The following is a 24174-nucleotide window of genomic DNA, read 5'->3' as shown; positions in this document are numbered from 1 at the left end:
CGTAAAATGGAGATAATAATAGACTCTGCAGTGTGGTTGTGAAGATTACAGGAGTTAACACATGTAAAGAACTTAGCACAGTGCCCTACATGAAAGGAGTACTCAATACATGCCAGTCTGATGATGATGATGATGATGATGATGAATGCAATTGTTTATGCTGTCCTTTTACAGAAACTTTCCTCACCTGTTTCCTTCTGAAAAAAAAAACAGTAGCTATCCTCCAAGTCTTGTCTTTTCTCAAATCTGCCCATTTATAAGGTGCTTTTTTATTCCAAGCAACCAGATACCCTTTTTCCCTCCTCTGAACTCTCACGTGCTTACCTTTCTTTTGGAACGAAACCTTTTTCCTACAGCCACCCCAAGCCACCCTAACTCAAGAACCGTAACATAAATTCCCAGACAACCCCTGAAGGTCAAGGCTGATGCTTTACTTATCTTTGTGTCTCCTGCAGTATCTACCACGATCACACGCAAGATCCTCAAATGACCCTTTAATTGATAATTTAAGTAAAATTGATTAATTAATAAACTTAATTGATAAACTCAATTTGCTGGATTACCTCTCATAACTCCTGCATTTGGATTTGACAGCCACAGAATTAGGTGTTAACTATTTCCTAAAGCCCCTAGCTCCCACAGGGCACTACTTAATAGGAAAGCCCATCCTTAGGACAACTGTAAAACTGTGTTATCCAATACTCTTTGGAAAAAGCTTCATATTTTATATTTCCCTGTTCAGAGATAAAGATCAAAATAATCAAGATGAATAATCAGAACTTTGTTGATACTGCCTTACACATACTGGGCTGGTGGAAGGATCGTATTATAATTTTTTTAGTGTTTAAGCTGTAAATCTCTCAGTCTGATCTTACCGTTTTCCTCTTTTCTGCATAAGGAACTTTGCTCAACCTTACCTTTTTCTTTCTTATTTTAAAGTTTACTTATTTATTTTGAGAGACAGAGAAAGTGGGTAGAGGAGGGGCAGAATGAGAGGTAGAGAATCTCAAGCAGGCTGGCATTGCCAATGTGGAGCGGGACAGTCGGGGTCCACCCCGCAAACAATAAGATCTTGACCTGAACTGAAACCAAGAGTCCCATACTTAACTGACTGAGCCACCGAGGCACTCCTGAAGCTTACCTTTCTCTTGTCTTTATTCTTCTGCACCCCCTGTTTTTCACCGGGGTGTGGGTGGTGGTGGAAAGGTTGGTTCACAACCTTAGGGATTTCCTGGCGTGGTCTGAAACTGGCTCCCGTAGAAAGAGGGCGAGGAGAGGTGGAAGAAAGAAGCAGCCACTCCAGATTGGTGGTGGCAGCTTTAACAGGCCAGAGAGCTACCACGCGAGGCTCACCCTAAGCAGCGGCACCTCTGGTTGGTCTTGCACCTGTCTGCGCCGGAATCTTACAGGTTTAAGTAGAGGCCTTCGCGGGGTTCAGTCACGTGTGCCCGACGCGGGCGCGGTGGGAACCTTTCTCTCTAATTGTAACAGCCTCTCATGAGGGGGCGGAGTGTTGCACGAGGTTATCGAGAGGGCGTCACCGCCTACGGCCTGGAGAGCTGGATCCCGGCCTTCCCGGGCTCCTCGCGCCCTCCCCTGACCTTGGAATGTATGTTCTGCCCACCACTCCCGTGGTGGGAGCCATTTTCATGAACTCAGTCTTGGCAGACTACGGTGTTGCCGAGACCATCTATCTGTACGGTGTATATATACACTCCGAAGATTCTGGCGGGCGGGTGCGGAGATGTACTGGAGTTGCTGCGGCGCAGGGCATGCCTCGTTCCGAAGCTCCCTCGCTTAACCTGCCACCTACCCCTCTGTAGTGGCTGCGTCTTTCTTCGGTCTCTCCTTGCCCTCTGTGTGTGTGGGGGGTCAGTTTGCGAACCAAAAGGGACTGTAAGGAATGAAGAGGGAGGCCTTCATTCCCGTCTCATGGGAATATCCTGAATTACATTGCCTTCTCTGCACCCTGAAAAGTTTCAGCTGCAGATAGCTGCTGATTCCAGGCTTCAGATGAAAAGCCACAGCTTTCCTCAAGCCAGAGCAGGAACTGTTTTTCTCAGTGGGCTGCTAAGCCTGAACACTGGGTTCCCCGGAGCTCCCTTAAACAGACCAGACCACACCACTTGGGCAAGGTTTTGAAAAACCAAAAAGGTAAGATAATGGAGGACATAATTTGTTTTCAGATTTATGTTTTTGAGGATATTCTTCTATAGATTGTAAAAATAAGAATCCATGCCTGATAAACTGGGTAAGTGAGGACAAATCTGGCTTAGCCTAAGGAAATTATTACAGATTCATGGCCTGGTGATTAGAAGCTCTTCATGTTAGGATCAACAGATTGCTTATGTACTATCTACTGCAAAAAGGCCGGGTCGCAGCATGTCTTACCTGGAGCTACTATACACTCACGCTTAAAAACTGCTGACTTACACAGGTAATAGAATCTCTTTTAAAGACATCTTTCTAATGTATTTACTTTCCAGACAGCCAAATACCAGGCTGCTAACAGATGAGTTGTTTGTACTTTAAAAGTTTACTGTTCCAGTTTAGAACATTCTTGATGGCATTTTATATTCTCTTTGCAGTGCAGTCAGCTGATTCATGCTGTATTCTGAAGGTTATGAGTCTCCATGTGATGTTAAGAACTATACGTCTGAACCATTAAAGAAGTGTATAAAATGCAGTGTTGCTCAGTGGAAGTATATGAACCAGAAGTATTTCATTTTATGCCATGGCTCTAGCTATATTTGTAGCTTTTGAGCACTGACAGTTCTTCGACTTTCTTATACTTTTGGAGTTATAGCTGTCTTCCATGTTGAAAAACATAGACCAAGGTTGTTACCAGATGAGCTCTTTATATTTATTATACGTGTTTTCAGTTCGACTTACAAATGCCACGATTTGCTGAGTTATTGGTATATGTAAGTTTTTCTGCTAGATCTGCCAAGAGGGCTACCTACCAGGATGACTCAGGTAGAGTCTCTGCTCTTTGGGAACTTAAAGTCACCCATAACTGAAATGCGTGCTAGAATGTGTTAGAGATTATTAGAAAAATGTAAAGCATTAGAAAGATTCAAAAAAGGGAGAGGACATATTTGTTTGGGAGAGCTGAAAAAAAACTGCATAAAATGTCTTTTAAGATGGGCACTGAAAGATAAACAGGTGGAGCTTGTTTGGGGTAAAGGAGATCCAGGAAAATCATGGATTAGGCCATACATTCTGGAAAAGGGTGGAGTGCCTTTAAAGAACAGTGGGTGTCATAGGGGGATCATACAGAAGCAGGGGGGCTATTTCCACCTAAGATTCTTGCTCCCATCTCCAGTGTATTGTTCCTAGAGAGTGACTACTTGACCAAAGGCTAAAGTTTCCGGATTCTCTTGGGATACAGGCAGACATGATGGGCTATTTCCTGACCTTATGTGCCAGTTAGCTCTTGATTCTGAAGGTGACATTGAAAGCCTCATGCAGCAGTTGGTATAGCCTCTGAATGGGTAGAGCAGCCTCTGACTGGGTAGAGCAGTGCGCTCCTTCCCTTCCCTTTCCTACCCCAAGTGGGAACACTCAGGTGTAGTTAGCTGAGCAAGAAAAAGAATTCTTCAATGTATTTAGGTGTTTGGGGTTTTCTTAAGGAAGCTGGAGTTTACCTTCTCTAATGTGGTAGTTAAACGGGAAAGGTAGTCCTGACCCATGTTTTTGAGAGACAGCATGATATAGTGGAAATAGCTCTAGGCTAAAAACATGGGTTTCATTTATTCATTTATTCACTTATTCATTAATTCATTTCATATTTACTGAGACTTTTATAGCCTGTCAAATCTTGAACTAAATTCTGGGAATGCTATGATTAATAATGCAGAGTTCATGGCCTTATGAAGCTTACAGTGGAGTGCAGGAGAATTTAAAAAAAACACAAAACACCCACTGGGCTGTAATGATCTAGAATGCCTTAGACCAGTAGTATCAGCATCACTCAGAAGCTTGTTAGAATTGCAGAATCTCAGGCCCCACTCCAAATCAGTGGAATCAAAATCTGCATTAACAAGATTCTCAGGTGATTTGCATGCACATTAAGGTTTTCCAAACACTGGAAAAATGTTTAGTGGGAACATGCATGGGGGCAGTGGGAACCCAGAGGAAGCATAATTAGTCCAAACTTTTATCAAGATTTTTCAGAAGGCTTCTTAGACTAGGTGATGGCCAAACTGACTTTGGAGCAGCATGTTTTAGTCATAATAGTTGTGTGAAATTTTGGTTTCCTTCTCTGCAAAAATAAGTATAATATTCCACGGTGGTTTCGAGTCTCAGGACTTTACAAGGTTGTTTGGAGGCTCAAATAAACAATATGTAAAAGTTCTTTGAGTACTCTAAAGCTGTATTAAAAAACAGAAAATGTTTACTTTCTTCACTTGCACTTGGAAATATAGGAAAACATTGTATTCTTTGGTAAAGACAGTATTTAGTAAGAAAAAAAAATATCCTTTATGGATTCTTTGTTTGGAGTATATGCAGAACTGAAAGATAATTTTTTTCTTCCTATTTAGAGTGGAACAGTATAACATCTGAAAAATAGGTCAAGTACGTTGGTCAAATAGGATATCTCATGGGGTTGAAAAGTGCATTTCCTTGGGCCTTGTGGGGTCTGGACTTTAACCATAGAGACAGTGGGGAGGGACTTTCTTTTGACTAAGACCAACATTAATTTTGGCACAAACAGAAAAATCGAATTGAGTGAGTTTATTCAGAATTAATAGGACTGTAGAAGGTTAATTAAAAATAAAGAAAGAACAAGAATTAATTAATGATGTTAGCGATCCAGTAATGCAGTCTTCACACAGAACTTCCTCACCACCACCAAGTATTTTTAGTGTTCATCAGGTGTCAGGCAAGGTTCCATCCAGTCATGTGTGACCCAGCCACACAAAGTGACCTATTCATTTATGCTTCTATCCTTTTGCATGTGTTTTTTTCTTTGCCTGGGATATTCTTCCTTTTCTGGGTCACCTGGTCTACCTGGGCCATTTGGTGCTTTTTCTAAAAACTCCATTTAGACATCATGTCCTGACAGTATGAAGCTTTTATTGACCAATGTAGGCCAGTTAGACTCACCTTCTTCTATAGTCTCATGAAAAGTATATTGAGTCACACTGTGATCATTACTCCATGTGTCTTACTTACTTCCTATCCCTAGTATTTGGCACAATGCCCAGCACATAATAGGTCCTAAATAAATGTTTGTTGAATGAATTGAGAAAGGCTAGCAAGTTTAAGAGTGAATGCATAAGCAGAAACCATACTAATACTGATGGAAATTTGATTACTTGTTTGTTGATGTCACTTACAGAGGGATTCTGTCAAATAATAGTCTAAGTACTTGTAAAAAGAGATGGTTATTCACAGATCTTAGATAATCTATCTAAATCATGGTTAGATATTAATATATATGTAATGTCACAAATTCTAACTCAGAAATTCCACTTTTAGAAATTTATCCTAAGGAAATTAAGAATGTGCACAAAGATTTAGCTACAGAGATGCTAATTTTATTCAGTTCATAATGACAAAAAACTGTAGATGAGCTAAATGGCCAAGAATTGCAAATTCGTTAAATAAATTGGGACACAAAATTAAAAGTGAAAATGTAAAATGTATTTATTAATTTGGAAAGGTGTTCATATTATTTCAAATGTACAAAGCTGGTGATGAAGTAGTATATTTTCTCAGTTGGCATTTTATTAAAAGGAAAATTTGCATGTTTGGACAGGGAAGTTTGGGGAAAAAATGTTCATTAAGATGTTAACAGACATTTTCTGTAGTTGGTAAAATTAAGGGTCATTTTGATTTTTGTTCTCTTCACCTATAATTGTTTAACATGCTCACACTAACATAGATGAATTGGATAATCAGTGTTTAAATTATAAAAGAATCATAAACATTTTTGGAACAAACCATCCCCCTGAAGGCTTCTTGAGACCCTCACATCTTTTAACATTGCCTACATTCTATTCTTGCACAATTCTTCCTCCTCCTCCAGTGGGTTCCCAGATCATTACAGGCTGGTGAAGGGAGAGGATGGAATTAAGGAACAGGAGGAAGAGGAGTCTAATCCGTTCTTTCCATATTGCCCAAGCTTCTCTGGGGAGTTCAATCACCAGAAGTCAGTTTTGGGGCAGGCTGGGTTGTTCATTTGGGTCGCCCGATAGCAGGACTTGGGGTGGAGAATAAGATGTGAACCAGGTGCTAACGATGTTGACAAGTAAGGGTGTGTGAAATGCAGTTCTTAGATCTGATCAGGATGAAACGGAGAGGACTGAACTGAAGAAACTCGTGTTCTTCAAAAGAACATGGCTTTTTTTTCCCCCAGGAAAGTGAGAGAATATAGTTCTGGAAGTAGCAATGAGGAATAAGACAGATAACAACCATGTCTACAGACCCTGAGGAACATGAGGTGTGAGAATAAACAGGTAACCCCTTCAGGGGGTCACAGAGGATATGGAGTCCTGGGAGAGTCAGGTTTCACTTAAGGGAGGGATACTGTTGTTGGTCAGACCCAGTAAATTTGCATCACAATCTCAAGGGCAGTGGGTGTCCCAGAGGTTGCTCAAAAAGGATAACACATGGTTCCTGGCTTTAGGTAACTTGTTCTAGGAAGCCACACTGAACATACACAAAACACCTGGAAAACATTTTGATGCTGAGCTGTAGCAATGGGCTGTCAGCTTTAGTTTTTAAAAACAGCCCAGCCTTGGTTTTTAAAACCATTTGTAAGGTTTTGAATTTGTCATCCTTTGAACACAATCCCTGCCTCTAAGTCCTTCTCCTCTCTTGGCTGCTATTTCACCCAGCAAGGTCAAATTCCATGTCATGAAGAAGGAGTTAGACTGTGACTCTCAGTGAAGCAAGGATTCAGAGAAGACAGATCAGAGTGGCAGGAAAGAACTAGAATGGGGGTGATGCATGAGACTGATTTACCAGTTCTTAGAAGATGGATAAGGTTTAATTTCTAGACACTGGAAACAACACAAGCAAAGATGCCACAATGGGAATGAGCGTGATAGGAACATTATAATATTTTTGCACGATAAAGTTGTTTCTATTTTTCTTAGCCCATATTTTAAAATTAAGTTTATTGAGGTATAATTCATATACAATGAAATTCATTCTTTATAGTGTACAGTTTAAGAGGTTTGTCAATGTAAACAGTCATGTTCCTAATATCACAATCAAGATACAGAGTAGCATTGTCCAATAGAAATATAATATAAATTACATATGTAACTTTACATTCCTAGTAGCCACATTAAAAAAGTAAGAAGAAACAGGTGAAATTTATTTTAATAATATATTTTGTGTAACTAAATATGTAAAAGATATCACATTTCAATATGTAATCAATATAAAACTTACTGACAGATTTTACATTATTTTTCATAGAAAGTTATTGAAATCTGATGTGTCTTTTATACTCACAGCACATCTCTGTTCAGACTATTCACACTTCAGGTGCTAATAGCCACGTGTGTCAAGTGGCTACTGTGTTCAACTGTGTAGATAGATTATTCCCCTCATACCAAAAAGTTCTCCTGTGCCCTTTTGGAGTCCATTTGTTCCTCCCTAATTCTGGCCCCTGACAACTACTAATCTGTTTCCTATCCCTACAGCATTAGTTAGGGTTCTCAAGAGAAACAAAACCAAAGGGATATATCTACATCATCTATCTCTCACTATCTCTATATATCTAGAGAGATTTATTTTAAGGACTTGGCTCACATGATTGTGGGGTTGGCAAGTCTAAAGTCTACAGGGCAACCCTAAGGCTGGAGACCTAGAGTTGATGTTGTAGCTCAGATCTGAAGGCAGTCTGAAGGCAGAATTCCTTACTCTCCTGGGGACCTCAGTCTTTTCTTTTAAGATCTTCAACTGATTGGATGAGGCCCACCCACATTATGGAGGATAATCTGCTTTAGTCAAAGTCTGCTGATGTAAATGTTAATCACATCTAAAAAATAACTCACCCCGCAATTCAGCAATTCCACTTCTGAGTATATATCCAAATAATTGAAAGCATGATCTTGAAGAGATACTTGTACACTTAATAGCATCATTTAGTAGCATCATTATTCACAACAGCCAAAAAGGTGGAAACAACCCAAGTGTCCATCAACAGATGAATGGATAAACAAAATATGATATTTGCATACAAAGGAACATTATTTAGCCATAAAAAGGAAATCCTGACACATGCTACAACATGGATAAACCTTAAAGATACGCTAAGTGAAAAAAGCCAGCCACAAAAAGACAAATACTATATGATTTAACTTATATGAGGTACTGAGAATAGTCAAATTAATACAGACAGAAAGTAGAAGTGTGGTTGCCAGGGGCTGGGGAGAGAGTGAAAAGGGGAGTTATTATTTAATGGGTATAGAGTTTCAGTTTTTCAAGGTGAAAAGAGTTCTGGATATAGGTTGTGCAACAATGTGAACGTACTTAACACTTCTTAACTGTACAACTAAAAATGTTTAAAATGGTAAATTTTATGTTGTATGTATTTTACTACAAAAAAATATACCTTCACAGCAACGTCTTCACAGCAATATTGGTTACCAGCAACTGGGTACTGTGGCCTAGCCAAGCTGACATGTAAAATTAACCATCATGGTATAGTTCTCCCTTTTCTAGAATATCAGATAAATTGAACCATACAATATGTAGTCTTCTGGGGATGCTTCTTTCACTTGACATCCTGCTTTTGAGATATATACATATTGTTGGATATGTCAGGAGTTTCTTCCTTTTTATTACTGAATAGTATTCCATTAAGTGGATATACTATAATTTTCCTAACCGTGTACCAGTTGATGGATGTTCGGGATGTTTTTGTTTTTATTATTAGGGCTGCTATGAACATTCGCTTACAGGTCTTTGTTTCTAGTTCCTTTTGAGCAAACATTTAAATCAATACATCATATAGAGTGCTTGTGGCTGCAAATTACAGAAAGTTGCCTCTTAAAATATAGAAATTTATTACCTCATTAATAAAAGTCTAAAAGAAGAATGCCTCTTAGGGTGGATAATTCAGTTGATCAACAACATCATCAAAGACCCAGGCTCTTCCTCTCTTTCCTCTTTTTCCTGTTCCTCCAGTCTGTCCAAATAGTTCTTGATGCTACAGCTGGGGGCCCGCCTTCTGGCCCGCCTTCTCTCCTGTCTACCCCTGAAAATCCTATGAGCTGCCCTCACTCCTGGTCACAAGATAGCTGTGACAGCACCAAACATTATACCCAGATACAACAATGTCCAGAGGTAGAAGATGGAGCTGTCTTTTCCTCATGTTTTTTTTTTTTTTTTTTCTGAAGGTCAAGGAATCTTGCCCGGAGGTGCCCTGGTGAACTATCACTTTTCATTGGTTTGGGTTCCATCAAATATTCAGAATTGCATCACATGATTAAAGCAACTGATGGCAAAGACAGTGGGGCCCCTTTAGTTATCTTAGAGCATTCAGAACCCAATACAGTACTTTGAGATGAGGCTCATATAATTTCCCCTAAGGCACATACCTGTGCAGAGGAGAGTAGACACCTGAACAAGGCCAGAGTTTGCCAGCAGGAAGAGTAAATCAATGTTGGATAGACCAGGTCCATGCCATTAAGTCTGTCCCATGCCACTTTCATACTGGTTTACTGTTGCTAACTTGTGACACACTTCCTGACATACTTTCACATCTATTTTTCTGTTTTTCCTAAAAGCTTAACAGTAGCAAAAAGAAGCCCCACTCCCATCCTTTAGAATAGATAACTGAAAATTGTGCTTGTTCCTCCTTCAAGACTCAGTTTTAAATTACTTCAATCATTTATTCAACAATAATCTGCTGAACTCTTATTTGATGGAAGGCTTTGCAAGGCAAATAAGGAAGGATAAAATTAAGATTCCTGCTTTTATCACTTTACAGTTTAGAAGACAAATTAAAAGTGATAAGTTAAATAATTGCAGAGAAGATATAAACAGTGGTTCTACATAACTGTGCAGAGTTGGTGCAGGCAGGCGGATGATTAATGGTTAAATGACAGTAAGTACCATGGCAGTTCAGAGGAGGACAGGATACCTGTGGGCTGGAACAGGCTGAGAAAGCTTGCCAGCAGAGGAGGGATTATAGCTGGGTCTTGACAGATAGGATTTACAGAGGTAGACAGGAGAGAGGGCGGGCTCCCAGCTGTAGCATCAGGAACTATTTGGACAGATGGGAGGAACAGTATGATATTTGCTTACATCCAAGATATAGAGCGGACTCTCCAAATAAATTTTTTTCACTCATTCATTAGATAAATCTGTTTTATGTGCTGCTCATGTCCCAGGCTCTGTTTTCGGCAGAAAGGATATTGCTGGAAAGCAAACAGACACAAATCTGGGTCCTCAGAGAGGATGTATTCAAGGAAAGGAATGTAGACAACCATACAATAAGAAAAATATATCTCGCATTAAATATAATAGAGAAAACTCGGGGAAAAGGAGGGACAGGATGAGGGGGAGGATGTTATGATTTCACGGATGAGTCTAGACCTAGAGGTCTGAGCTGGCTTCTCTCCCATATGTGCACAGGGATACAGGGAGCATGAATGACCTCAAAGGTTTGGAGGCAGATGGTGGCAAGGCTGTGAGTGTGGCGGGGGAGGAAGGGTGGAGGTCTTGCCAACATCATGCAGGGATGAGGGCTCCCTCTTTATTCCTGCTAATGGTGAGGGGGAGGCTGGGGAAGACTCAGAATTACCCAGAGCTCATAGGGCTCCTGGCCTCTTCCTTACTTCTGCCATTGGAGAGGGGAAGTTGGGAGGGATAGCCTTATTCTTTACAAATAGTAGGAGTTAAAGTTGGAAAAGTAGGTTGGAGCCAGGTTGTTGAGGACCTTGAAAACCAGGGTAATGATCACGTGTAGTCTTGGTGAGCTAAGGGATGATTGCTTGAATACCTGTTTGTCAACATGATGAAAGCAAAGTATAGAATGGACCCTCTCAAGTACCCCTTAAGTCAAGTTGTTCTTAAAGTTTTTGAAGTTCTTGAAGTGTAACCGAACAGAAGAAAATCCAAAATAGGTTGGCAAAAATTGTGGTCTATTTAAATTGTTTAAATTTAATACATTAATGTTTTATCAGACAGTAACACCATGTGATACAATTGTGCTTCCCATAAGGTACTACAAGATTTATTAAAGAATAGTTCAAAATGCCCTAGTGGGTTTGGTCATGGGACTGTTATTTAAAGTCATATGGTAAATGCCTTCAGTCCTGTCAGTTTACCTCTGCATCTGTGTGTGCAACCTCATTTGGGTTTAATAACCCTCTACTTTGGGCTGAACTTCAAATTTAGCTGATTTCCCATTTGCTCATTGTTGGATCTTTTATCACTCTCCGTCCTCTGCTGTCAGTGTCCTTTTGACTTTTATTTGTTTAATGACTTTTGACCAACCCTGTTACTGTTGTGACCCTCATGTTTTGTCTGTATCCTGGTTTCCTGATCTGGCTCCTTGCCTGGATCCCTTAACCTGCTGCCATTCACAGCCTGGCATGACAGATGGCCATAGGCTAATGGCAAGGGCACCCCATCAGAGCTTTGGCACTGCATTCATTTAAGATGTGAGACAGGCAGCAGAGAAGAAAACATGGATAGGTAGCTTGATGCTTTTCATGTTTTCTATATAAATATAAATAGTGCCAGTTCTTGGCTGGACTGCTTGTTGTCCACCTAAATGAATCATTGCCAATGAGACTTTGGGTAGACAGGATCTCTCTGGGTCATATTGCAAATTATTTTAATTCAGTGCATGCTTATTATAGGTTGGTCCTGAACAGAGATGTGCTGGATACTGAGGGGGATACAAAGATGACAAAACACTATTGCTACCCTCAAGGAGCTTACAGGCCAGGAAGGGTGATGCCCACATAACTAGCAAATGTTAACATATATTAAAATGGGAAAGTCCTGGGGTGCCTGGGTGGCTCAGTTGGTTAAGCCTCTGACTTTGGCTCAGGTCATGGTCTTGTGGTCCAGGAGTTTGAGCCCCACATCAGGCTCTGTGCTGACAGCTCAGAGCCTGGAGCCTGCTTCAGATTCTGTGTCTCCGTCTCTCTCTGCCCCTCCCCTGCTTGCGCTCTGTCTGTCTCTCTCTCAAAAATAAATAAACATAAAAAAAATTTTTTTTTTTAATGGCAAAGTCCTGTGGCAGAGATCCAAACCAAGCTTCTGGGAGCACACAGACAAAGCCATTAACTTGACAAGGTGAAGGATTTGCTGATGGATTTGGGTGGTAGTTCCAGTTGTGATATGTGTGCTTCTGGGTCTTGAGAACCACACACACATCAGTTTCTGCTAATTGTTTTGAACACTGCATCAGACTCATTATTTGAAGAGTCAAAGGAGTGTTTAGATACAATCATCGCAGTAAGGCAGATAAGATTCAAAAGTGTGTCATATTTATGGAAGAGGAAGTGACAATGAAAAAAGGCAGAGAAGAAATGGCTCCTTACAGTAAAACCATGGCCTATGTTAATCAATACATTTTAATGTTTAAGGTCAAACAGTATGTAGAATATTTTGGTCTTTTCATTATCATAGGCCTGCTGTGTCAACTTTAATAGTCATTTAACCATTTTCAGGTGCTCACCTGAATGCAAAAATGTCTGTCCTCTACTTGTTATATGTGGTCACAGTTTTTTAGGAAAAATCCTTGAAAATGCTTAGAAGTTACAGTAAAAGATTTTTCTCTTTGGAGAAATACACCATATCAACTCCTTTAAATGTTCTAACGTATATCCCTAACATTTATTCACAAATGACTGTATTAATATAAAAGGACTATGTTTTTGGTAAAAATAAATAAGAAGTGATGACAGTTTTAATCCCACAGGAAAATGTACAGAAAGGCTTTTCTTTTGTAAAGTGTAGGTTTTAAACAGTAACTGGCTCTGTATTTACTACCAATATTTGCTTAGAGAAATGTGTGTACATGAATTTGTACATATGTACATCTATGTGTACATAGATAGGCCTATGCATGTATATAGAAAAAACAAATTGCTATCATCCTGCTTCACATTATTAGCCTTCATATATACAGATTAAGGTGTGCAGGACATAGAACTTTACTTTTCTAAAATTGTAGTTTCTATTTCAACCTTTTATATTTTTGAGATGGTACAAATTTAAATTTATCAATCTGAGGGTTCTTCCCATATTCCACCCCCAGGGTCATGACTAAGGTCTGGCGGTCTCCACTCTATCAAGGTATTGGAAGGTGGTTTGTCTAGTAGTATACTCAATGATATCTGCCCATCCATAGAGATATCAGAAAAGATGTCCTTTAGGGGCCCTGGGTGGCTCAGTCGGTTAAGCACCCGACTTCAGCTCAGGTAATGATCTCTCAGTCAGTGAGTTCGAGTCCCACATCGGGTTCTGTGCTGACAGCTCAGAGCCTAGAGCCTGCTTCAGACTCTGTGTCTCCCTCTCTCTCTCTGCTCCTCCCCCACTCACGCTCTGTCTCTCTCTGTCTCTCAAAGATGAATAAATGTTAAAAAAAAAAAAAGTTAGAAAAGATCTCCTTTATTCCTGTCCTAATTATCCTAAAGAAAAAACCTAATTTACATCTTAACTTATCCCAACACATTAAATAATTTACTGTTTTACTGCAGTTCATTCTTTTATGCATCTCATTAAGCATTCATCCAAATGGTCTGTACATATATGATATCTTCATGAAACAAAATGAAACTGTGGTAAATACAGTCTGAGTTTTAATTTATTTTTAGATATGCCTGATGGAGACATTTAAAATCCTCTTTGGAAGTAGACATGGATATAAATAAATAAAAATTGCCATATGATTGATGAATTTGTAAACTTAATTATTTATAATCTTATTTTCTCCAGAATGGATTTCGGGAAGCTAACAGAAATGAATGCAGTAATATATCATGATAAAATAAATAGATAAAAATAAATCATACAATGAGTGTATAGAAAATTGCTAGAACTGGATTACACATTTAATTCTGAGAGTTTGGAGGCCAAAGTAAAGAGGAGATCACAGTTTATGGAAGGATTCATGTGTCAGTACAGTACTGTTCAGGAGTTACCCTAATCCTGGGGCCTTAGAGAGGGATCTCTCGTAGATCTTCATGCATGGAACCTTCTGATGTCCTGGGCATTGTCCTCAGTGCCATCCCTAAAACCAATCTAATACTGTCCAAGGCAGTCCGTGAACAGTCACTGCATAAGTCACCAAAGCAATGTTGTTTAAGTACTGAGTTCTCTGCTGTGGCTTCAAGGGAGCAATATTTGAAATATCCAGAGAGATAGAAGTAAAGTTGGTATTTAGCTCAACCGAACACTTGTCTGTGATTGAATGGAGGCTGTGGTTATACATCCAACAAAAATACACTCAAGCATAGTTTTGGTGTTTAGAGTTTTCCTGTCCCTTATTAGTTGAAACCCAGTTGTTGACACACTTTGTTTCTAGTGAAAATCATTTACTATGTGACCTTAGGGTTCAAAGCAGAGCAGTTTTGGGGCCCAGGACAAGCAGGATGAAAAGCAAACTCGTCACCTGTGTGGTTTGTGATGTGGCTTTCAGACAGTGCCATTATCAGCAAGTGCCATCTGGTCGCTGCCTATTTTTGTTAGTTTTGCAGCTCGGTGCAGAACTCACTTGTTTTTGAGCTATGGAAAGGGGGTGCATATGGTAAACATGTAAATGTCACATATTTTAAAAGGAACAAATTTAAAGGTATTTATTATTATTATTATTATTATTTTCTCCCTGTAAATTTTGATGGTCCAAGACAAAGGCCCAGAAGCATGGTGTCACATTCCAAAGGAAGATCATTAGGGCTTTAAGAATGTCCCCTGCTTCAGATCCAATATCTTGTATCCCAGACCCACTGGTATCTCAGGAATCTGAGAAAGTCTTTGCTGGTATAATGATATTTGTGAATTGCAAACATCTATCTACTTGTCTGACTCTGCATTGTTTTGGAAGCTCCCTGTGAGCAGTATTTATTTGGCTTGGATATAATTTGTAAAAAAAAAAAAATTAACTTTAAAATATTTGTAAGATAATTTGGAGAATAATTCTTGGCCATATATCCATCAATCAGCGTTAACAAAGGGTGACATTCTGTCATATTTTCTTAGTCTTTTTTGTTGGCAAGGCAGAGTGTTGAGGTATAATTTGTATACAGTAAGGTGCCTAGATCTTCAGTGTGCAGTATGAAAGATTTTGACAATTGTGCATACTCATTTGATAACCACCCAAAGCAAGATATATGACATTCCCAGGAGTTCAAAAAAATTCCCTGAAGCCACTCTCCCGTCCACTGCCTGTCACAAAGGGGCAACCTTTCTGATTTTCTATCTGATTTTCCATCAGCTTATGTTAATTTTGTCTGTTTTTGGACACCATATAAATTAAATCACACAGTATACACTCCTTTGTGTCTGGTTTATTTCAGCTCACATAATGTTTTCTAAATTCACATGTGTAGGTATGTATTACAATAATTTGTTTCTTTTTTATTGATGAATAGTATTTCATTGCATTTGTTCATTCCGCCTATTGATGTATCATATTTGGGTCATTTCCAGTTAAGGCTACTGTGAGTATTCTTGTAAAAATCTTCTTGTGAACATATGTTGTCATATATATATATATATTTTTTGAGGGGGTAATTATTTAGGAATGGGAATGCTGAGTCAGAGGGTAGGTGTGTGTTTAACTTGACAAGAAAATGCCAAATTGCTTCCCAAAGTGGCTGTAGCATTTTACACTCCTACTAGCATCATGCAGGAGGTCTGGTTGATTCACATCCTCCTCAACAGTAGATGTTGTCAGTTTTCAATTTTAGTCATTCTGGTGGTTTTATTTTACATTTTCCTGCTGAGAAAGATGTTGAATACCTTTTCATGTGCTTCTTGGACATTTGTGTATCTTTTCTCTTGAAGTGTCTCTTCGGGTCTTTTGTGCCTTTCTGTTTTTTTCTTTTGTCTGTTTGTCTTTTATTCTTTTGTTATGGAAGTTCTTTATATCCCAGATACAAGTCCGTTGTCAGATATGTATTGCGGGTATGTTTTTCCAGTCTGTGACTTCCCTTTTAATTTTTTTTTGCCTATCCCAATTTGTAAAGATAGCTTCCAGTGTTTTCTTTTAGAAGCTTTAAAGTTTTAATTTTTTTTGTAGGTCTAAAATTCATCTTGAATTAATGTTTTGTGTATGGTTTCAGAGAGGATGGGGTTTTTTCTTTTTTCTCTCTCTCACTCTCTCTCATATGGATATCTAGGTACCAGAGAGCCATTTATTGAGAAGATTTTCTTTGCCCATTAACTTGCTTTGTGCCTTTGTTGAAAATCAATGGACCATATAAACTGTGTGGTTTATTTCTGAATTCTCTATTCTGTTGCATTGATCTACTTGTCTGTCCTTACATCAGTGCCACTCTGCCTTGATTCCTGTAGCTTTCGATCAAGACTTGAGGTTACCTAGTCTAAGTCCTCCAGTTTTATTTTTCGTTTTCAAGATTGTTTTGGCAATCGAGGTACATTATATTTCCAATTAAATTTTATGATTGACTTGTAAAGTTCTCTAAGGAAGTATGTTGGGATTATGATTAAGGTTGTGTTGAATATATACATTAATTTAGGGAGAATTGACATAATAATATTGATTCTTTTAGTCTACTACTATGGTATGTCTCTTCACTTATTTAGATCTTTTAAATTTTCTCTGAACAATTTTTTTTTTTGTCATTTCAGTGTAGAGGTTGTTTTTGATACCATTGTAAATGGAATTGGTATTTAAATATACCTCATAGCCAGGAAGTAACAAAATTCTGATTGGGTGGTGAATTCTGTAACAGGGAATTTAGTGCAAAATTATTTGAATAAGTGAATTACAAGTAGATTCAGGAATGACTAGTTATTATTCAGAAGTGCCAGTCTATTTCTAAGGGCACCTTGTCATTGCCTAATTGTGGAGATTTAAAAGTCCTATAAATTACAAGTCATTGAGATAATTGTTTCATTTGGTTCATTAAAACAATAAGTCAATATGAAAATTTTGATCATTGCAGAAGATGTTCCCTCATATCACAGCAGTGATGAGGAAGGCCTTTTCATTCCCACACAAAAAATTACAAAATATGATTTTTGCATACAACTTGTAAACATAATTGTACATTAAAATTTATAATTGATTTAATTAATTACTGTATAAGGTGATATTTTCTCTAAGTAAATTTAGATTTTTTATAGAAACAATAAGACCATAAAATGATAAATTGAAACAATTTTACCAATATATAATTCATAAAACAAATCTCTTTGAGAAGAAAATACTGATAAAATACTGAAAGCTCATTAATTTGATTTAATTTATATGTCTACCCATCCACTTCCTTATCTATCACTGTTCATATTTAAAATAAAATTAATTAATATTAGTATAAACCAAGATTCCACTTTTAGGTACAATTAATTTTATTTTTTTAAAAATTAGAGAGGGGCGCCTGGGTGCTTGGTGGGTTAAGCGTCCGACTTCGGCTCAGGTCATGATCTCACGGTCTGTGAGTTCGAGCCCTGTGTCGGGCTCTGGGCTGATGGCTCAGAGCCTGGAGCTTGTTTCAGATTCTGTGTCTCCCTCTTTCTCTGCCCCTCCCCTGTTCATGCTCTGTCTCTCTCTGTCTCAAAAATAAATAAATGTTAAAAAAAATTAAAAAAAAGAAAAAAGAGAGTGACAGTAAATTTGCGACAAGAGAAAACCTCATTCTACATCTTAATATTTGTAATAATGTTCAGTTTTCAATATATATTGATGATCTTAACTGTGCTAGGATCTATTGAACCTGCATATAGCACATAACGTCTAGACAAAGATTTTCATCATTGCTGTTATATTTAAAATTATCTGTGGTGCTTCTAATATCTGGATGTCCTTCCCTGTGTGACTTATGATACTTGCCCAGATCAATCTTTCCCCATCGTTGTCACTGTCACCTGCTGTATTAGTGTGCTATTGCTGCATAACAAGTTTTCACTAATTTAGTGCTTAAAATAAGCACCCATATATTAGCTCACAATTCTGTAGGTTGTAGTCCAGATAAACTTGATTGGGTTTTCTGCTCAGAGTCTCACAAAGCCAAAAACAAAGTGTTGGCTTAGCTGGGCTCTTCTTTAGAAGCTCTGGGAAAAGACATTCTTCCAGATTCATTCTTATTGTTAGCAGAATTCAGTTCTTTGTGGTTGTGGGACTGAGGCTCTGTTTCTGTGCTGGCTTTTGGAAGGGGGTTGATCTCACCTTTGAGAGGCTTTTCTGTGGCTCCCTCCTTCTTCAAGCCAGCAATGGAGAGCTTCTCATATACAGAGTCCCCTTTATGCTGCAATTATCTGACTTTTCCTTCTGAAACTGGCTGGAGAAAAGTATGTTTTTAAAGGGCTCATATGATTAGGTTTGATTTCTCTGAATAATCCCCTTATTTTAAGGTCACCTGATTAGTATACTTAAATACATCTGCAAATCTTTTATGCTGTGTAATGCAGCACAATCAGGGGAGTAACACCAGGGAGGAGAGATCATGAAGCTATTTTAGAATGGGGGCTCAGCATTTGTGCAGAGACCCTTGTTACACATTTGCCCCTAAGTTCCTTGGCTCTATACAAATGGTATTCAGCTCCAGGCCTTATTATTATCATTCACAAATACTGTACATCTGAAGTCTGAAACCTGTTCTTCACTCTTAGATAGTAATGTTCTTCTAATTTTTAAAAATATATCCCATATTGATTTTACCAGGAGATATAGTGGGAAAGAAAGGGGAGGATGCTAGCAATGGTTAGGGCCAGGGATGGGGGGACTGACTTTGTAAGAGGGCTCAAGGGGTTTAGGTCAGCAGAGAAGTAGTAGGTCATTCACAGTGATTAAGGAGGCAGGACGTGGTGATATTGAAGAACTCTTACTGAGTGGTTGGGGCTGGAGTTTTTAGCTTTTGTGATACTGAAATCAGTGAGGTGGTCATGTTTTGGCAGCAAAGGTCAATATGGATTTAGGCTGGGTCCCAAGCCAGCACGTTATAGCATACCAAGTCAGTCCCATGTTGGGTGAGAGAGGGCTGTGAGGGATTCGGTATGCTGTTGGCACTACAGGCAATCATTTGGCATCAGGAGAACTCTAATCCCAGTTGGAAATCTGCTGAGGAGCCAGGAATTGGAGCATAAAACTGGACAGTTGTGGAGGGAGTTGGGGGGAAGGCCATGGCTGAGGCCAATATGGAAGCTAGGCTTTAGATAGCAAGATTATTTTACATGCCACATGCTAGAGAGATGATGCTTCTAATAGTCTTGTATAGTTGTAGGCTGGATTGAGACTGCATCAGGCTAGGCTAAACTTCCATTTCCTGCAAGGGAACGGATGGGTCTAGGAAAGCAGGACTAACATCTTCGGGCTTTCTTGGTCTCACTGAACTTCTCCCTCTGAAGTCACCTGCCCAGGCTTTTCCTCACATGGGAACTGGAGAAGAGTCTCCTCTTCTGGTTGATCCCATAGGGACTCAGTAGGGTGTGAGATCCTGAGGCACTCTATCCTATGGTCTCACAAGTTAGGAGGTCAGTGGGAGGGTGACATGTCAGGTACTGGATGGACAGTGCTAAAGTGAAACACAGAAAGTGAATCCAAACCCAGGTGCCTCTCAGGAGGGGCCAGCAGAGCAGCAATAGCAGGAGCACAAGGTAGAGGTAAGGGGCTTAAGGACCAGGAAAGTTAGGGCAGCAGGGGAATGGGAGGCAGACTGGATGAAATGCAGACCTGCAGCCCAATTCTTTTCCCTTACATTCCCTCCCCCCCCCTCCTCCAATCCCTTCCCCTCCCCTCCCATCCCTTCCTGTCCCTTCCATCCTTCCCTCCATCATTCCTTCTTTTTAATATTCTCTGAATGTTTTAGCGTGAGCCAGCCAGAATGGGAGAATACATCTTTCCATTTTACTCTAGTCTAAAGCACTCTGCATGTATGTAACTTTCACATCACTGTATTCTCTAGTGTTCAGAACAGTTTTTTGGGGGGTACTGAACAATAACATTAATTTAAATAAAAAGGAAACATAATAAAAGAGGGAAAAAGATCTTGTTCACAACTAGGGCAGAAACACTGGCTTAGCCTTGTGTGACTAGAATTTTACCAATATCTTATTGACAAATGATTGGCAGTTGGGTGTTTATGTATATTTTGCTTTGTGAAGTTATAGTTCAGTTAACCATTGTCAAAATGTATGGTTTGTTTATTCTGTTTCAAGGCTGAAATTTGTTTCAGCCCATCCTGTTCTTGTTCATACATAGCTTCAGAGACTCCTCAGTACTGTTACAGAGTAGCACTTGAAAAGCAGGTGCTGCATTGATTGTTTCAGTGGCTCTGCTAATGTCCAGATCAGAACATCCTCTTCCTTTAGAGATGGGATTCTGGAGGTGCCCATGAGGAGTCGCAGGAGTGCTCTACGCCCTTCAGAACGCAGGGAATGAAGTACGGTTACATCACAATAATATCTGTAATGCCATGTCCTATGGCACACACAACGTTCCAGTGAGGGTATTAGAAAGTTTTCAGAGCTGCCTAGGTTAGGCTGGTTGATTAAAATTCATTGAGGGCTTTACTGTTTTCTCTGTGCAAGAATATTGGAAAATACAGAGACTCACAGGTGACTCTGGACCTACAGCATCAGTGCCCATCTCTGCCGGAAATTTGCTTCAAGATCACTTCCTGTCTGTCACTGGGCCAGAGCAGGTGGGTGGGTGTGAGAGCACAGCCCTCACTCCTGCCTGGCATTCGGCAGCACTGTCAGAAACATTTGTGTGTCATCAATCCCCTAATCATTTCTGAGACACTGAGGCATTTCTGTAAAAAGCCTGATTTACATGGTATGACTACAGATTTAAAAGATGGATTTTGTTCTGGCTTGTTGAAATCATTTTTTAGAGACAATGTTTGAAACAAAATTTATCAAATGGTCTGTGGTCTACTTACTCCCAGATATTAATCTCTGCCTGCCGTGCTGGGAGTCTCTTTTCCTCCCGAAAAAATTCCATTCTTGTGAATTTGGCCCATTCATGTGGAGTCAACCTTATAGGACTATTATTGACTTCTTTTTTAGAGGGAATAGAATAAAAAAAGAAAAGGCATTGACAACCAATTGTGTGGACTGGTTCATAGAAAGACAAATGATTTTTTTTTCTTTAAAAATATACAAAGCTCTGCTAAAATAGAACTTCATATTACAGGTTGCAGTTATTAACTTAGGAGGTAATGGAGTTTCTACTTTCTTATGATAAAAGCTTCCCATGTTAACACCACCTACTGAATAATGTCTTGGCACGATGTGCAGAATTTTCTTTGTTATATAGTTAGTGAATGGCAACTTTTCCCTCATGAGTTCCAATTTTAGGCAAAGATAACTCCATGAATTCTAAGAACGAGAGCTTGTGTTCTCCTTAGAAATAGTGAGCAAGGCAGTAAAACATACTATTTTTGGATTGCTTGTTAATCTTGTTTTATTATATACCACACATATATTATTCAGAAAACTTCCCTAAAACGTGGACATGAATAAACATTATAATTTTTTACTATCAACTTTAATATTTCCAGAAAAATGTATGGTTAAAAAAAGAGGTTTGGCAGAAAGCTCCTTTGCCTTTATTCTTAATCTTCTTGGCTCTTTACCCAGCTTCTACAAACCTATAATGCTATCTCCATCTGAACCTTGTAGAAGCAGGAAGATGGAAGAAATGTATGGGACTGAGGAGTCTCACACTTTTGGAGATTTCCAAAGCTTCCGTACTGGGGGAGGGAAGTGTGTGCTGAGGTATAGGGATGTGTCTCTAACATAGGAATTGATTTGAATTATGGATGTGGGACAGAGGGGACTCCTCAAAACCTTTTTTCTAGCAATCTTAGTTATTAATGGAGGATGGGTTCTCCTTCCACCTCTTGATACGAATTCTTCCCATCGTCCCTGGAATTGTGGTCTATCTGCATTACTATTAAGGGGATGTTTATTGACTGGTAGGGCAAATTCTTTTCTTTTCTTTTTTTAATGTTTATTTATTTTTGAGAGAGAGAGAGGGGCGCAGAAAGAGAAGGGGACAGATGATCCCAAACAGGTCCAAGCTGACAGCAGAGAGTCCATTGTAGGGCTTGAACTCGTAAGATCATGACCTGAGCTGAAGTAGGATACTTAACTGACTGAGCCACCCGGGCAGACTGGTAGGACAAATTATTTTCAACCAAAGTGATCCAGATCCCCGTTTTGATTTGTAACTAGAAGGAGGATGGAGGGGCTCTTAGATTTCTATAAGAATTTGAGCATTTTAAGTAGTGAAAGGAACATTTTAAAATGTTCACATTTACATTGCAAATTAGTATAGACTTAGGGAAATATTGATGTGCTAACTTAGAAAAGCATAAAGTGTAGTTCTCAATGCCTTTTGTGGAGAACATTAGATCCCGGAGGTCCAGAAACTGTAGAATAATAAACTCCTATTTTCCCTTTTAAAATATGGGATGCATACTTCACTCTGCTTGTTATATAGAGTAAATGGAAGGAGAAAACACTGAGAATACTATGAAGTCTTATGTTTCTGATTTAGGCTACTGTTTAGAATGCTGATTGTCATTCACATTTTATGTGTATGAAACAATATGAGTTTTATAAAATTACTAAGTTTATGGGAGGATTAAGCAGGTTTTACTTTTATAGTCATAACGTGTTCAAATGCATTTGCATCAAATGGGAGATATAATTTCTCTTTGTAATTGAAATTTAAATCCCAGCATAAATACGGTGCTTAGAAAACTATTTTATACGCCTTTATTTTATAAGGATCCTGCATGGAAAGAAGGTTACACAGCTGGAGATTGTTTAGAGACAATTAAACTTATTGGCTTTTCAGCTGGTGATAAAAGCAGGGCTCTGAGACTCTCTGCATCTTGAAATTGTTACCCAGGTGAATTTCCTTTACAACACTAAGCTCTTTAGTATTCTTAAAAAATTATTTAGTATCAGAGACTTAAGGGGATGATCTATTGGAGTTTAAGCCCATGATGAACGCCAAGCATACATTTGTCTTTAACATGATTCATGTGGGGTGAACCTGAGACCCCAGCGATCTTTTCAAGACTATTACTCACTTCTTTTCCTGAGGAAATTGAGGTGTGTGGTTAGTTTGAGCACTCGCTGCCTTCTGTTTCTAGTGCCTCTGAAGCAGTATCCTACTCCCTTCAGATTTTAACATCTATCTCCTGTTCTCTCCTCCAGACTCGGGAAGAGGCTGCCTGGTCCAGCAACCCTGATAAGTAAGTGATTTAAAAATACTACTGATAGGGACAAGGATTTTATGGATGAGTCTTATTAATGAGGAACTTTCAGAATCCATTGGTAAACTATATATACACATATATATATATATAGGTCTTTTTTTATCTTAGCAATATTTCTTTCTGGTGGCTCACAAATCAGATCACGTAGGGGATGCTTACTTTATGATGCTTACTTTATGTCAGTTGTTTAACAAAAACCCTAGAGGATATAAACTTTTATAGTTAAACACTTTAAGTTGACAGCTGGCTTGATCCACCTTTTAATCAAACCCCAAGTGGCCACGACACTCAGATGTGAATAATCTGAAGCCATCAATGTTTTGAGTTTCTTTATTGAAGTAACCGGTCAGAAATTTGACTTGTCTTACTTTCATAAGTGTGACTCTTGGTATCATACAGGTAAGGATGAACCTGTTTCGGAAGTTTGATTTCCGAACTGAAATTTTTACCCTTATTTGACTGAAATCTCTCCACATCTAAATGTGACAGAATTTATTTCTTGATACATAGCAAAGGCAGATTGAATATTAAATTAATTTAATTTGTCCTATTACACTAGTACTATGTGTCTATTAACTTTGGTGGGAACATTGAACTTGTCTTTGGTTTGCTATTCACGTAGGGACATGAGATGGTGTCACAGTGCTTCCATCTCTGTACTTTGCTTCTGCTTGACACGGTTTTATTTTCTTTGACAGACATTCAGTGGTAAAAAGTAGTGTAATTATTAATTTCCCACTTGACATTGTGAACATTTCAATGCTAAGTT

General features: G+C 38.9%; 1 long non-coding RNA gene across 1 annotated transcript in view; it reads left to right on the top strand.

Moving 5' to 3' along the window:
* Nucleotides 1-912: 912 nt before the first annotated feature.
* The window catches only part of LOC128315533 (uncharacterized), a 332664-nt gene continuing 309402 nt past the window's right edge, over nt 913-24174 (top strand). Inside the window, exons 1-2 of the long non-coding RNA XR_008298370.1 lie at nt 913-2154; nt 23344-23381. This is a non-coding gene — a long non-coding RNA (uncharacterized LOC128315533). The remainder of the gene's footprint in view (nt 2155-23343; nt 23382-24174) is intronic.

Source organism: Acinonyx jubatus, chromosome B2 (assembly GCF_027475565.1).
Source record: "Acinonyx jubatus isolate Ajub_Pintada_27869175 chromosome B2, VMU_Ajub_asm_v1.0, whole genome shotgun sequence".
Taxonomy (NCBI): domain Eukaryota; kingdom Metazoa; phylum Chordata; class Mammalia; order Carnivora; family Felidae; genus Acinonyx; species Acinonyx jubatus.
Note: the sequence above shows the minus strand (reverse complement) of the source record. Positions and strands in the feature narration are given on the sequence as shown.